The sequence below is a fragment of the Desmodus rotundus genome, chromosome 1 (assembly GCF_022682495.2).
Source record: "Desmodus rotundus isolate HL8 chromosome 1, HLdesRot8A.1, whole genome shotgun sequence".
In the NCBI taxonomy this organism is placed as follows: domain Eukaryota; kingdom Metazoa; phylum Chordata; class Mammalia; order Chiroptera; family Phyllostomidae; genus Desmodus; species Desmodus rotundus.
In genome coordinates this window covers 160,720,800-160,735,326 of record NC_071387.1, presented here as the reverse complement: position 1 = coordinate 160,735,326, position 14,527 = coordinate 160,720,800, and the positions used below count along the sequence as shown (strand labels likewise).

Genomic DNA, 14,527 nt, shown 5'->3' with positions numbered 1-14,527 from the left:
GTGATGCATAATCATGGATGTGTCTAATCCCTTCACCTTCTTTTAACCACTCCCAGCCTCTCCCCTCCTGTCTTACAGCTATCAGTTTATTCCTTGTGTGCCTCTGATTCTATTTTGCTTGTTAGTTTATTTTGTTCCTTAGATTCCAGTTATAAGTGTGGTCATATGGTATTTGTCTTTCACTGACAAGCTTATTTCACTTAGCATATTAGTCTGTAGTTCTATCCATGCTGTCACAAAAGGGAAGAATTCCTTTTTTACTGCTGTGTAGTATTCCATTGTGTAAGTGTACCACAGCTTATTTATCTACTCATCTACTGATGGGCACTTGGGCTGTTGCCAAATCTTGGCTATTGTAAATAATGCTGCAATGAACATAGGGGTGCATAGAATCTTTTGAATTGGTGTTTTGGGATTCTTTAGATACACTCCCAGAAGTGGGGTCACAGGGTCAAAAGGCAGTTCCATTTTTAATTTTGTGATGAAAGTCCATACTGCTTTCCAGAGTGGTTATACTAGTCTGCATTCCCACCAACAGTGCACTAGGGTTCCCTATTCTCCACATCCTCACTGGCACTTATTATTTGTTGATTTATGAATGATAGCCATTTTGGCAGGTGCGAGGTGGTATCTCATGGTGGTTTTAATTTGCATTTCTCTGATTGCTAGTGATGTTGAGCATTTTTCATATGACTATGGGCTATCTGTGTGTCCTCCTTGGAGAAATGTCTATTCAGATCCTTTGTCCATTTTTTAATTGGATTGTTTATCTTGCTGGTGTTGAGTGATATGAGTTCTTTATATCATTGTATATTTTTGACAAATATGTTCTCCCATATGACTAGTTCCCTTTACATTTTGGTGATTGTTTATTTAGCTTTGTAGGAGCTTTTTAATTTGAGGTAGTTAAATTTGTTTATTTTTTCTTTTGTTTTCCTTGCTCTAGGAGACATATCAGCAAAAATATTGCTACTCAAGATATCTGAAATTTTACTGCCTATGTTTTCCTCTAATTTTTATGGCATAGCAACTTATACTTAAATCTTTTCTCCATTTTGAGTTTATCCTAGTGTATGGTGTAAATTGGTGGTCTGGTTTCATTTTTGCAAGTATTAGCCTAGTTCTCACAACACCATTTACTGAAGAGACTGTCTTTTAGGTTTAAAGATTTCATTTATTTATTCAGAGAAAAAGGAGGGGAGGGAGAAAGAGAGGATGAGAAGCATTGGTGTGTGAGAGAAATAAGAGAAACATTAATCAGTTGCCTCTCCCACTCCCCCAACTGGGTACCTGGCTCGCAACCTAGGTATGTGCCCTGACTGGAAATAGAAGTGGTGACGTTTTGGTTCACAGGCCAATGCTCAGTCCACTGAGCCATACCAGCCAGGGCTGAAGAGACTGTCTTTACTCCTTTGTATGTTCTTGTCTCCTTTGTCAAATATTAATTGACCATAAAGGTGTGGAATTATTTCCAGGCTCTCTATTCTGTTCCATTGATCTATGTCTGTTCTTAGGTCAGTACCAGACTGTTTTGATGACAGTGGCCTTATAGTATATTTTGGTATCAGGTATTGTGAGCCCTCCAACTTTGTTCTTGTTTCTCAAAATTGCTGAAACTATTTGGGGTCTTTTTGGTTTCATATAAATTTTTGGAATATTTGTTCCAGATCTGTGAAATATGCCATTGATATTTTAATGGGAATTGCATTGAATCTGTAGATTGCTTTGGGTAGTATGGACATTTTATTATGTTCATCATTCTAATCCATAAACAAGGTATATTCTTCTACTTATTTGTATCTTATTCAGTTTCTTTCTTTAGTGTACTGTAATTTTCCAAATGCAGGTCTTTTATCTCCTTGGTTAAATTTATTCCTAGGTACCTCATTTTCTTGCAATAGTACAATAAAAGGAATTGTTTTCTTACTTGCTCTTTCTGATAGTATATATTATTGGTATATAGAAATGCCATTGGATATTTATTTTGTATCCTGCTGCTTTGCCAAACTCACTTATTAGGTCAAGTAATTTTTTGGTGGAGACTATAGGGTTTTCTATTTATTACAATATCATGTCATCTGCAAATAATGACAACTTTACTTCCTCATTTCCAATCTGGATGCCTTTTATTTCTTTTTCTTGTCTGATCACATAGTACCTCCTGGTACAATGTTGAATAAGAGTGGTGAAAGTGGACATGCCTGTCTTGTTCCTGATTTAGAGAAAACAATTTTAGTTTTTGCTCATTGAGTATGATGTCTATAAGTTGTTTGTACATGGCCCTTATTATGTTGAGGTATGATCTCTCTATTCCCACTTTGCTGAGCATTTTTATTATAAATCAGTGCTGGTTTTTATCAAATGCTTTTTCAGTATCTATTGATATTATCATGTGATTTTTATCTTTCATTTTGTTTATGTGATGTATCACATTTATCGATTTGCAAGTATTCTACCAACCTTGCTTCCCAGGGATTAATCCCACTTGATCATGGTGTATGATCTTTTTAATGTATTGCTGGATCTGGTATGTTAGTATTTTGTTGAGGATTTTAGCATCATTGTTCTTCAGTGATATTGGCCTATAGTTTTCATTTTGTATTGTGTTTACCTGGTTTTGAAATTAGGATAACACTGGCCTCATAAAACCAGCTTGGACATTCTTCTTTAAATGATTGGTAAAATTTGCCTGTGAAGCCTTCTGGTCCAGGACTTTCGTTTGCTGGTAGTTTTTTGACTACTGTGTTGATTTCATTAGCTGTTTTTGGTCTACTCAGGTGTTATGCTTCTTCCTGATTCAGTATTGGGAGATTGTATGATTCTAGAAATTTATCCATTTTTCCCAAGTTGTCCAACATCTTGGCATATGGTTATTTATAGTATTTTCTTAAAATCATTTGTATTTCTCTGGTTTCCAGTATTATTTCTCCTCCTTCATTTCTGATTTTATTAATTTGGATCCTTTCTCTTTTTTTCTTGATGAGTCTGATTAAAAGTTCATCAATTTTGTTTATCTTTTCAAGGAACCACCTCTTGTATTCATTGATATTTTGAATTTTTTTTTTTTTTAGTTTCTATGTCATTTATTTCTGCTCTGATCTTGATTATTTTCTTCCTTCTACTCCCTTTGGGCTTTGTTTATTGTTGTTTTTCTTGTTCTTTTAAGTGTCAGGTTAGATTGTTTAAGATCTTTCTACCTTCTTGAGGTATGCCGGTAATGCTGTAAACTTCTGTCTCAGGACTGCTTTCACTGTGTCTCAAAGGTTTTGAGTTGTTGTGTGTTCATTTTTATTTGTTTCCAGGTACTTTCTGATTTCTTCCTTGATCTCACTGATGACCTATTCATTATTTAATAACATACTATTTCATCTCCATGCATTTGTATGATTTTGAGTTTTTTTTACTGAGGTTAATTTCTAGTTTCATCTGAGAAAATGCTTAATATGACTTCAATTTTCTTGAATGTGTTAAGACTTTTTTTGTGTCCTACCATGTGGTCTGTCTTTGACAATGATCCATGGGCTAATGAGAAGAATGTGTATTCTGATACATTGGGATAGTTCTGTAAATATCAATTTAGATTAAATCCATTTGATCTAGTGTGTTGTTTAAGGTCGATATTTCCTTGCTGATTTTTTTTTTTTGGTCTGAAAAGTCTTTCCAATGGTGATAGTGGGGTGTTAAAATCCCTTATAATGACTATATTGTTGTCAATCTCTTCCTTAAAGTACACCAAGATTTTCTTTATATATTCAGGTACTCCTCCTATATTGGGTGCCAATATATTTATAAGGGTTATATCCATTTGTTGGATTGACCCCTTCAGTATTATGTAGTGACCTTGTTTGTCTTTTTTTATGACCTTTGTTTTGAAGTCCATTTTGTTGGATATAAGTATTGCTACCCCAGCTTTTCTTTCTTTTTTTTTTTTTTTTGTCTCTATTTGCATGGAATGTTTTTTCTATCCCTTCACTTTCAGCCTGTGTAAATCTTTTGTTCTTTGCTGGGTCTCTTGTAGACAGAGTATATATGGGTCATCTTTTGTTACCCATTTAGCTACCCTATGTCTTTTGAGTCAAGCATTTAATCCATGTGCATTTAGGGTTATTATTGATAGGTTCATTGCCATTTTATTCCTTTGTACCTATTCCTTTCTCTCTCTCTCTCTCTCTCTATTCTTCTTCTTCTTAAGTAGTCTTGTTAACATCTCTTGCAGAGTTGGTTTGGTGTTAATGAACTCCTTTAGCCATTTGTTTTTTGCCTGGGAAGCTCTTTATTTCACCTTCATATTTAAATGATAGCCTTTCTGGATGGAGTAGTCTTGGTTGCAGATCCTTGCTTTTCATTACTTTGATACTTCATGCCAATCCCTTCTGGCCTGAAGTGTTTCTTTTGAGAAATCAGCTGACAGTCTTATTGGAGCTCCCTCATGGGTAACTATCTGTTTCTCTCTTGCTGCCTTTAAATATTCTCTCTTTGTTTTTAATCTTTGTCATTTTAATTATGAGGTGGGTTTCCTTGGGTTCCTTTTGATTGGGAACTCATGTGACTTTTTCCTTCACCAGGCTAGGGAAGTTTTCTGTCATTATTTCTTCAGTCATTTATTCTGTCATTATTTCTATCCCTTGCTCACTTTCTACTCCTTCTAGTATCCCTATGATATGAATATTGTTATGTTTCATGTTGTCCCTAAGTTTCCTTAAACCATTCTTGTTCTTTTTAAGTCTTTTTTTTTCTTTAATGGGGTGTTTTTTCTACCTTTTCTTCCAAATTGCTGACTTAATCCTCGGCTTCATCTAGCCTGCTTTTAATTCCTTCTAGTGTACTCTTCATTTCAAATATTTCATTCTTCATTTCCAACTGGTTCTCATTCAAGGTTCTAAGTCCTTTTTCATGCTGCCGTAGTTCCCACTAAGCTCCTTATAGTTCTCACTAAATTCTTTGAGCATCCTTGTAACCATTACTTTAAATTCTATGTCTAATCATTTGCTTGCCTCAATTTCAATGAGCTCTTTTGCGGGGGGGGGGGGGGTTGGATTCCTCCTTTTCTTCTGTTTTATGGTTGTTTCTTTGTCTCCTCACTTTAGCTGACTCTTTTTGTTTGTGTCTATATACATTAGATAGATCTAGTTTGATTCCCTGTCTTGATGGGGTAGCCTTATGTGGTAGGAGCCCTGTGGGATTCAATGGTGAAGCCTCCTTCATCTCCTAGGCTGGATGCTCTAGGAATGCCCCTTGTGCAGTTTATGTGGACTCCTCTGTTGTATTTGCGTCTTGATTGTTGTTGGCCTGTTCGTTGGTGTGTTCTCCCTCTGGCTGGCTGACTGAGAGGCTCAACGTCTACCACATCTTGTACACTGCTGTACCAGTGCTGACAGAACAAAGATAAACAACCCAGAAAACAAAACCTACACAAGCAAAAAAAAAAAAAAAAGCAAAATCAGTGATAAAAGAGCAAAGAATAATACATATGGAGAAATAGAATATTATAAGAAAAACAAGAATATGTTAAGACCCCAAGGAAAGAAAAATGATTAGAAGAGGATAGAAGGAGGAGAAATAAGAATAAGGAATAGAAACAGGGAATCGCCACAAAAGAACAAAGAAAGGGAGAAAAATTTAAAATAAGAAAAGGAAAGAAGAAGGCAAAATGCAGTAAGAAAAGGGAAGAGTATAACATGAGATTTTAAAGAAAAAAATAAAAAAATAAAGAAAAAAATTGATATAAAGCTAAGCTAAAGAAAAAATAATGAAAATAATGGGAAAAAATGAAGTTGAATTCGTCTCAGCATAGTTTAGTGCTGGCCTGCCAGGTTCTCCCTCTGGATACAACTCTGACGTTGTCTGCTCTTGGTGCAAGCCTATGTCAGATGATGTCCAGTCTAGCTCCTGACAGCTTGTTCAAAGCTATAAGTGATCCATAGATTGTGGCTGTCTTCTTCAGGTGTGGCTGCATCTGGGACGGGCCTCCCTGCTGTGTAAGTCTGGCTTTTTATCAGCACAGGGCCCAGGGGTCCACCCGCCTCTGCCTGTGGTCCTGCCATTAGTGTTAGTTTAGCTGCTGACCAGTCTGTTTCTGGGCTTTTCTTTTCATGGAATTGGGAGGATGGGACACCTGGATTTCCTATGCGAGGGGCCATTCAGTCTTCAGGGAAGATGGCGGATGTGTTCACACATATGGGTCTATCCCAGATTATTTCCTTGAACTCAGCAGGGTGAAGTTCCTAGTAGGATAGTGTGTGGGGCCTCCAGAGCCCAGAGTTTGGGTCTGCCAGAAACTAGGAAGGCGTTCCTAGGCTCTCCAGTGAGGGTGAAGTGCCAGTCTGGTCCCCAGGAACATGTATGGAATGGCTGTGCCCTTTTGCCAATCTCCAGCACCCCGGACTCTGCCTGTGTTTCTGTCTCCTGAGCAGGAGATAAGATGCATGTTGGGGAAAAGTAGGAAGAAAGAAAAAAAAAAAAAGAGAATGCAGGGTGGGGCAAGCAGGTTTCCAGAGGATGGGACTAGGAAGCTTCCAGAGGCAGCGGGGAGAGGTTTCCCACAGGGTGGGGTAACTGTTTTTCCCCTGGAAGGGGCTTGCTCTTCTCAAGAAAAATGGGTGCTACAGTAAGGTGTTGTGTCCTAGCACAGGGAACCCAGCAGCCATTCCCCCAGGCCGCTCCCCGAAGCCTCCCACTTCAGACCGTCCTCAGGCAACTCCAGATCTTGCTGCCCTCTCTTCGCCTCAGCCAAATGTGAGTGTCTGGGGAGGTGAAACCTGTGTGTTGGTCCCTTAAAACCAAAGAAAGGGAAAAAAGAAAAAGAAAAAGGGTGGCTTTGTCTCCACTGGGCTCTTTCTCTTGGGGGCAAAAAAAAACCATGGCCTTCACTGCTGGATGCTGCATGGGCGGGTGCTTCCCAACACTGGTGCTCTGTGCTTGGGAGCCGGGGCTGAGGTCCAGGCTTCACTCCTCTCTGCAGGAAGCTCCCACAGCCTTCCCACTGCCTCAGCTGCCACCTGTGAAAGAAGTGCCAGCCCCTCTCGAGTCCCTACTTTTTCTACCAGTCTCAAGGTTGTTTCTGCCCATCCTCGGTCAAGTATCTCCTCTTCAGGTAGCCTTCAGTTGTTTATTTTGGGTGGATGTTTCCCTCTTTATTTACAGCTTGGTTCTGGGAAGCAGTATGAGATAAATTCTCCTGCTGCTATCTCTGAGTATTCACTTTCAAAGATTTTGTTAGATATACTCATGTCAATCTCAGGAAAAGTGTACTTCTACCAGCAATATATTATAGAACACATTTGAACCCTAAGTGTGGGCTGACACTGGTCGTAATTGTTCTTTTTAATGTGTTACAATATGATGTCAACTAGGCTTCTAATTGGAGCCATGTATCAAACAATTTAACATGGAAGTTACTAACAAATAGCTGAAATGTAGGTTGTCCTTGCTGTTGACGGGCACATACATTTTAGACACCGGGAAGCTCTTGCATCGCCAGAATGAAAGGGTCTTATTTCCATTCTTGCCAAGACTGAGCATCATTTCTGCTGCCCAGGGGAGCTGCTGGAGTACCTGCCAGCAGGCCCAAGGCTTTTCTTTTAAGCTTTGTTACATTTGTGCAAATGATTGAACAGAATCCATGGAAGCTCCTATGTCCTGCTCCTTTAAGCATGGAAGGTACGATCTTGGGTTGCAAGAGTTTTGTGAGCTGGAGGTATCCGTCATCTACCTCCCCCAGATAACAAGACTTGTGTGGAATATTTGATTGAGTGAAATTTGATGGGAGTGGGCCTGCCAGAATGAGGTAACTATAAATACATTCCCCTCCAAATAATTAAAGAGTTGGCATTTTGAATACTTTCAAGATATTATCCATTTCAGCCCTCAACATCTTTAGAACTGACAAATTTGGGTAGGGCACAGTTGTGTGGAGCTGTTACTCCTGGCAGTAATTGGCTGCTGGATTAATGTATTCTTTAAGTAGAACCAGGTCATCACCATAAAGAGGAGGGCTTGTCTTTCTGTTTGCTGTCACAAGAAATCAAGTTCTTACTTCTAAAAGCTCTGTGAAATTGGAAATACATTTAAAAGTGTGGGGCTTGACTGCAACTCTATTATATAACCTTTTAAGATTAGAACTTATCTTCTCTAAAGATTATCCCAGTAACAATATTTCGGCAGCGTTTCCCAAGTACCAGGCATTCTTCTAGGTACTTCACACATATTATTTCACTTACTCTTCTGCACACCTTTATTAGGTTGGTACTACTTTCTACTTTTTAGAGAAGGGGACATTGAAGAACAAAGAAGTTAGGTAACATGCTAAAGGTCAAATACCTACTAAGTTACAGAAGCAGGATTGCAATTTGGATAGCTGTGCTTGAAAGCTCACATCCTTAAGCACCATTTTAGCTTCTCCCATAATGTTAATCTTATTTTCAAGATGGTATCATATGAATGATATTATGTTAGATTTGGTCTGATCCATTTGGGGTCGTGGAGCCCTTGAGAATCTGATGAAAACTCTGGAAACACAAAATTTTGCAGCCCTAATCAGGAGACCACTCCACAGGACATCCACATCCTTGGAGCTTGTAGTTGCTACAAGATTAGAACTCAACATCCAGTTCAACCCTTTTTATCTCGTGCCCCTCCTGCACTGCAGATGCTGGAAAGCCAAAACGCAACTCTCTCTTTCCCTCGGGGAGAGGGGTCTGAATTTGAGTTAGGTGCATCATGCCAGGTGCATTTGCACAGCGTCTGGAAAGAAGAAATGTGTGCAGATTGCACTTGCTGGAAGCACTGTGAGTCATGGAGGCTGTCCGTGTGACTCCCGTGTCTGTCACTAGCTTTGGGGGTGTCACATGGCTGAGGATGGGGCAACCATTCTGCTGGTGTGGATTGCAGCAGGTGTGGCACGGCCTTGGAGGTGGCCACAGAAGAGGCTGTCTTCTGGTTATGGGAGGGGGGGTGTAATTTTAGGATGGCAGATTACTGGTCTGAGAAGAGGCAGTAATAGCTCCTGTAGTGCTCAGTTCTCCGGTGCGACTTTGGGAGTCATCTAGAATGTGTTTGTTCAGCCCTCCCAATGAGAGCTTTAACTGGTCAGAGCAGATTCTGTTGTTTCTGCAAATGAATCTTGACTGGCTCAGTAACAGATAGCTGCATCCAAGGACAGTTTTTCAATGGGCTGTGAGTTTGGGGATGAAGTCAGAGACACTCAGGTTCTTACCCAGGGTAAGGTTAGCAGTGTGCCCAAAGACAAGTTATTTGACCTTTCACCGTCCTCATTTGCAAAATGGGAAATTATTTCTGTATGGGGACTATTTTAAAGACTACCTCATTGTGTTGTTGAGAGAATTATGGGTTAATGTGTGTGATGTGTTTAGTGTAATGCCTGGCACATAGACGTAGTTGACGGTAAGAGTGTGTGCTATTATTATCATTAATCCATAAATACTGTGAAGAGGAGAAGCATAAGATGTAACTTTTTTCTATATAAAATATAGCACTGCAGCGGTCAATAAAAGAATGGTTGAACTTCAAGTTTCCTAAAGCAGTACATTCACAGACCAAGACTGCTAGTTCCTGTAGAAGGGAGCTGGTATAGACTACTTAGCCAGTATGGAGTACTATAGCTGCCCTAAGTACTCTATATTTACTTAGTTAACTAGATAAGAGTGTTTGTAGTTCTCATTCAAAAGAAGATTCAAAAAGTCCTGGTAGCAATTACCTTCCTCAGGAGAGATATTCAACTTTAAGTGACTGTTTGGATGTGCTGGTTTTTGTGGGATGTGGTTTGTAAATCCTGGGAGGAATGTCCTAAGGCTGCACTTGGGCCTCAGTGAGAATCCAGCTCCCCGTGCTTGTCCCTGGGCCCTGCCATGAGCAGCTGCATTCCACAATCCATAGTTGTTGTTGGGCCTATGGCTGGACCTATAGCCTTTTATGGAGGTATATGTCCTAACATACCCTATAGTACGCCTAAAATTGAACCCTGTAGATGTGAGAGTCAGTTTTTCAAACCACTTGTTGTTGAAAGGAGTTGTTGGATACATGTCTCAGTAGCTTCCTCTAATCAATATGCTCCTTTCTGCCAGGTTTTCTCCCCACCCACACCTGATCAATAGTCCCATAGACTTTAGTAACCAAGAATGCAGTGGCCTGTCCCTTCTGCCCTCACCGCACTGCACGCAGGTTTTTTGGACTCAGACTTGTTAAAACACAGCCAGTGGGGAACCGGCACGAGAGGACAGCTGGGGCAGTCCATGCTTCAGACCTCAGCAGGTTCTTCAGTAACCCATTTAAAGCTGTCCTCTCCCACCTTGGCTTGCAGGTGGCCCCACAATGAAATTAATTGCAAACAGTTGTTAAATGAGACCATACAGTTAAGAATCCTGTAAAATGATCACTTTTGATCCTCCAAAGTCTATCTCATAGGTAGCAAAATGCAATTATTTTTCATATTTTATTCAAATTCTTCACAGGCACATTTGACATCAGGGCCTTTATCAGCACGAGGAAAGGCTACATGATCAGTAGAACTAGTCTCCTGAATAGGTGAATGATGTTTCCTCTTGGACTTGGATTTAGGAGAATTAAGTTATAACTTTACACAAGTATGGCCATTGTTTCCCCATTCATCACAATGGCTGTTCTCAGAGGTGTGGACTACGGGGAAATAATCTTCCTCTGAGAGAACAGGTCTTTCTTCTGCTGATGAAGCTGTAATGAAATCATTATCATTCCATGCATTCTTACCTCCTGAAATTACTCTGCCAGCTAATTCGGGTTCACCCTGGGTTCAGAAAAGCCCCGTGGTTGAGTGGGTGTCTGGGGGCTTTTCTATGTGTGTGTTAAGATGTATGTGAGGATGTGGGAGAAAGAAGGGCCATATCTGGAAGAGTCCAAAATAAATAAGTAGATGGGTCTTCGGAGCCCTCCACCTTACTTCAATCCAAGCACCTCTACTTCCTTCTGTTCGTTGGTTCCTTGTAAGGTGTGTTTGCAAAGTGTTCTGCTGCTTTAAAATGGTTGAAAACATCTGAATTGGAGGATGTGTTGCCGATATAATTAAAAAGACCGTCAGGTTAAAGCCAGGCAGCTAACGTTGCCTTGTTCTTTGTTTTAGTAGTGAGACATGCCTGGTCTGTCTTTTGAGGGAGTTGAATCAGGAATATATAAGTCTGTCTTGTTTCTAGCAGGTTGCTCAGAAAAAAATCCCTTTTGGAACTAACAGAGATCACTGTTCTCAGGCCTCCCTTTACATCTGCAAAAGTTATTTTGTCGAGTGATTGAATAAATGCTTCTTAGAGTCCACAGCCCTGGATGTTCCTTCACACTGAGGCAACTTCTAACAACTAATGATATGACCCAGGGGAAGGTGATCAGGTTGTTTGGATTTCCACGTGGGGACTGTTATACAGACTGCCACATTGGGTTGTTGAGAGAATTAGTTGAGTTGATGCTTGTTTAGCATTCTCCTTGGCCCATAGCTGATGCTAAGAATGTGAGCTATTATTATCATTAATCCACAGACACTGTGGAAAGGAGAAGCAGGGGATGTGGTTGGCAGTTCATGGGAGGAATGTCCCTAAGGCCGCATGAGTAGTTGCTTGGCCCTTTGGATATGTTCTGTAAGCTCCTTAGAATCAGAAAATGTAGCTCATTAACTTTGGAAACTGAAGATCTTAAGTTTCTACATCTGCCAATAGTGTCCGCCTTGCTCTTTGAGCCAGTTCAGCTCACTTGTCCCCTAGATAAAGATGGCCAGCCTGCACACACACCAAGGTAGCTCAGGAACACCACCCAGGATGCCCCCTCTTCCTCACTTGTGTGCAATCTGCTTTCACTTCTGTCTCATTCCTGCCTGGCCTGAAGCACTTGGCTGTGTAACACTATGTTGACACCTTGTGGTCCCATAACCTTGGTTTTTTTTTTTTTAAGTATATTTGATTGGTTATGGTATTCCAGTTGTCCCAATTTTTTTCTCCCCTTTATCCCTCTCCACTCTGCACTCCCCCACCCTCCCACATTCCCCCCACCCCAGCCCCGCCTTAGTTTTTGAGAAAGGTCTTATAGATGTACAAACCTCAGCTCTCCCTAGCCAAGATTTGCTTTGGTTTTCTTCCCTGGGCTACTCAAAGAAAACTCTTCCTCTCTTGTTCTGGCCTCTAACAGGACTCTGTCCCCAGACTTGGCAGGATCTACCTTAACATCCCAATCACTGTTCAGCCAGGATTGGACAGAAACTAAAGAAATCTGAAGTACAGTATAACCAACCAGTCACTCAGAGGTGGTTGGGGGGTGGTGGTAAGGGGGATCCAAACCAGTCTGTCTGAGGGTTACAGTGACTTTTCAGGTAATGGTTTGGAAATCTTAAGTACTCCTTATTTTATGTCCACTGTGTGTCTCTATAAATAAAATGATTTGTGCACTCATATCAAGGTCACATTCAGGGGTTCTGGTGACTGACCTGAGCTGAGCCCAAGTGCCCTGAGGACACTGCTAAGGGTTGGAGTTTAGCAGCAAGTAAAGTGCTTTCCGTGACCTATGAATGTTCTCCCCAGGTCCTGGTTAATGCGTGATGTTACACACCCTGTCCATGGAAAAGAGAAGCGCTTGCATATTTTGAAGTGAAAATATGAGGAAATTTGGGAGGCAGGGAGAGATTGGACCTGAGGAAGCTTGAATCAGGGGATTCAGCTAGTAATGCGGTGTATTTTCCTTGGGGTTTTCATTTAATTCACCTGCCTAATTCTAGATTTTATTCATAGACCTCGTAAGTCATATTAGACTGCATATAGGTGAACAGAAGAAACCAGATTTGCATTTAATAAATAAAATAGAGGGCTAGGCTAAGGATGTACATTTTCAATATGTTTTCTGCAGGTTTGGCCTTAACTTTATACTCCATCCTAAAAGCAGAGATTTTGCAACCTGAATCCGTGGTCCAAGAGGTTATTGCTCTCATTTGGCACCATTCTAAGGATAGGCAGCCATTGTATTTCAACTGAAAAAAAAATTCCTAGAAGTGAGCAGTAGTGGAATGAATAGTGTCTTGGGATTTGGGGACTTGCTTGAAACTTTAATTGCTATTTTGCGTGACTTTTCACATTGATTTTTCTGAAGATCTAACATTCTAATTTTGTCAGTAGAAGTATTGCTTAATGGTTAATGTGATTGTTTACCTTTAACTTTGGTTAAGGAGCAAGACGTGCCTGAAATATTTCCAGGTACAATACCTGTGCACATTGAGCTCTTACAATGATACTTTATGTAGCTAATTTTCCTCTAGGTTTTCCTGAAAATGTGTCAGTTGAAAGCAGGCAGGCTCCTCTGATTATTTATTTTTGCCACAGGGATTTGTCGATTCTAAATGCTATACTGATTTCTTTTTACAAAGAGGTCTGAAAAAATTTTGAAATTTTGAGTGGGAGTAATGAATGATTTCCATTATTATTAAAACAAAGTAAGAAATCTTTAAGTCAAACAGAAAGTTTCACCAATATTAATTAAAGAAACACGAAAACTGCATTTATTTCATGGTAGAATTTGTAAGCTTGTGAGGGATTTTCTCAAACTTTCTTTTAATTAATAAATTCCATGAGTCTTACTAACTAGAATGTGAGCCACTAAGATATATTATTAAAAAGAGCATAGACTTTTTTGCAAGAAATGGGCAGATTGAATCCTGACCTGCCCCTTATGAGTGATCTGTCACGGAGCAAGTTACATAAAAGTCATTTTGCCTAATATGAATATAGCTACACCAGCTTTCTTTGGGATGTATTTATCTGATAATTCTTCTCTACCTCCTTATTATTCATCTCTCTCTGTTTTTTCCCCAATAAGTAGTACATTATCTTTAAAATTTTATATAGTAAAATTCACCTTTTTCGGTGTACAGTTCTGCAAGTTTTGACAAATTCATAGAAGTGGGCTCTCACCACAATTAAGATATGAACCAATCAATTCCCACCCCACCCCCCGCCCCATTCCCTGGTGCAGCCCCGTATCAACCCTTTTCCCATCCCAGCCCTTGTTCTCTATACCTATGTTTTGCCTGTTCTAGAATGTCATATGTGGATTTATACAATAGAAGGTTTTGATTCTGGTTTCTTTCACTTAGCACAATGCCTTTGAAGTTCATTTATGTTGCTGTATATATCGATAGTTTGTAACCTTTGTTGCTGAGTAGTATAGTGTTTCATTGTATGAGTGTACTACATTTTGCTTATTCATTTACCAGCTGAAAGGCCTTTGCGTTATTTCCACTTTTTGTTAATTAAGACTAACACTAATTAAAACATTTATTAACATTTTTTTGATATAAGTTTTCATTTCTCTTGCGTAGATATTTAGGAGTAAGATTACTAGTCCACATGGTAAGTTTTTATAAGAAAACTGTTTTCCAAACTATCTGAACCATTTGCAAACCCACCAGCAACTTCTGAGACTTCAGTTGCTCCACATCCTGTCTTGTACTTGCTCTTATCTGACACGGTCACCGGCAAGCAGTGTCCGCAGCATTGTGTGGCTAAGA

General features: G+C 39.9%; 1 protein-coding gene across 7 annotated transcripts in view; it reads left to right on the top strand.

Annotated features, from left to right (window-relative positions):
* ATG10 (autophagy related 10) overlaps positions 1 to 14,527 on the top strand; it is a 227,089-nt gene that overhangs the window by 162,644 nt on the left and 49,918 nt on the right. The window lies entirely within an intron of this gene.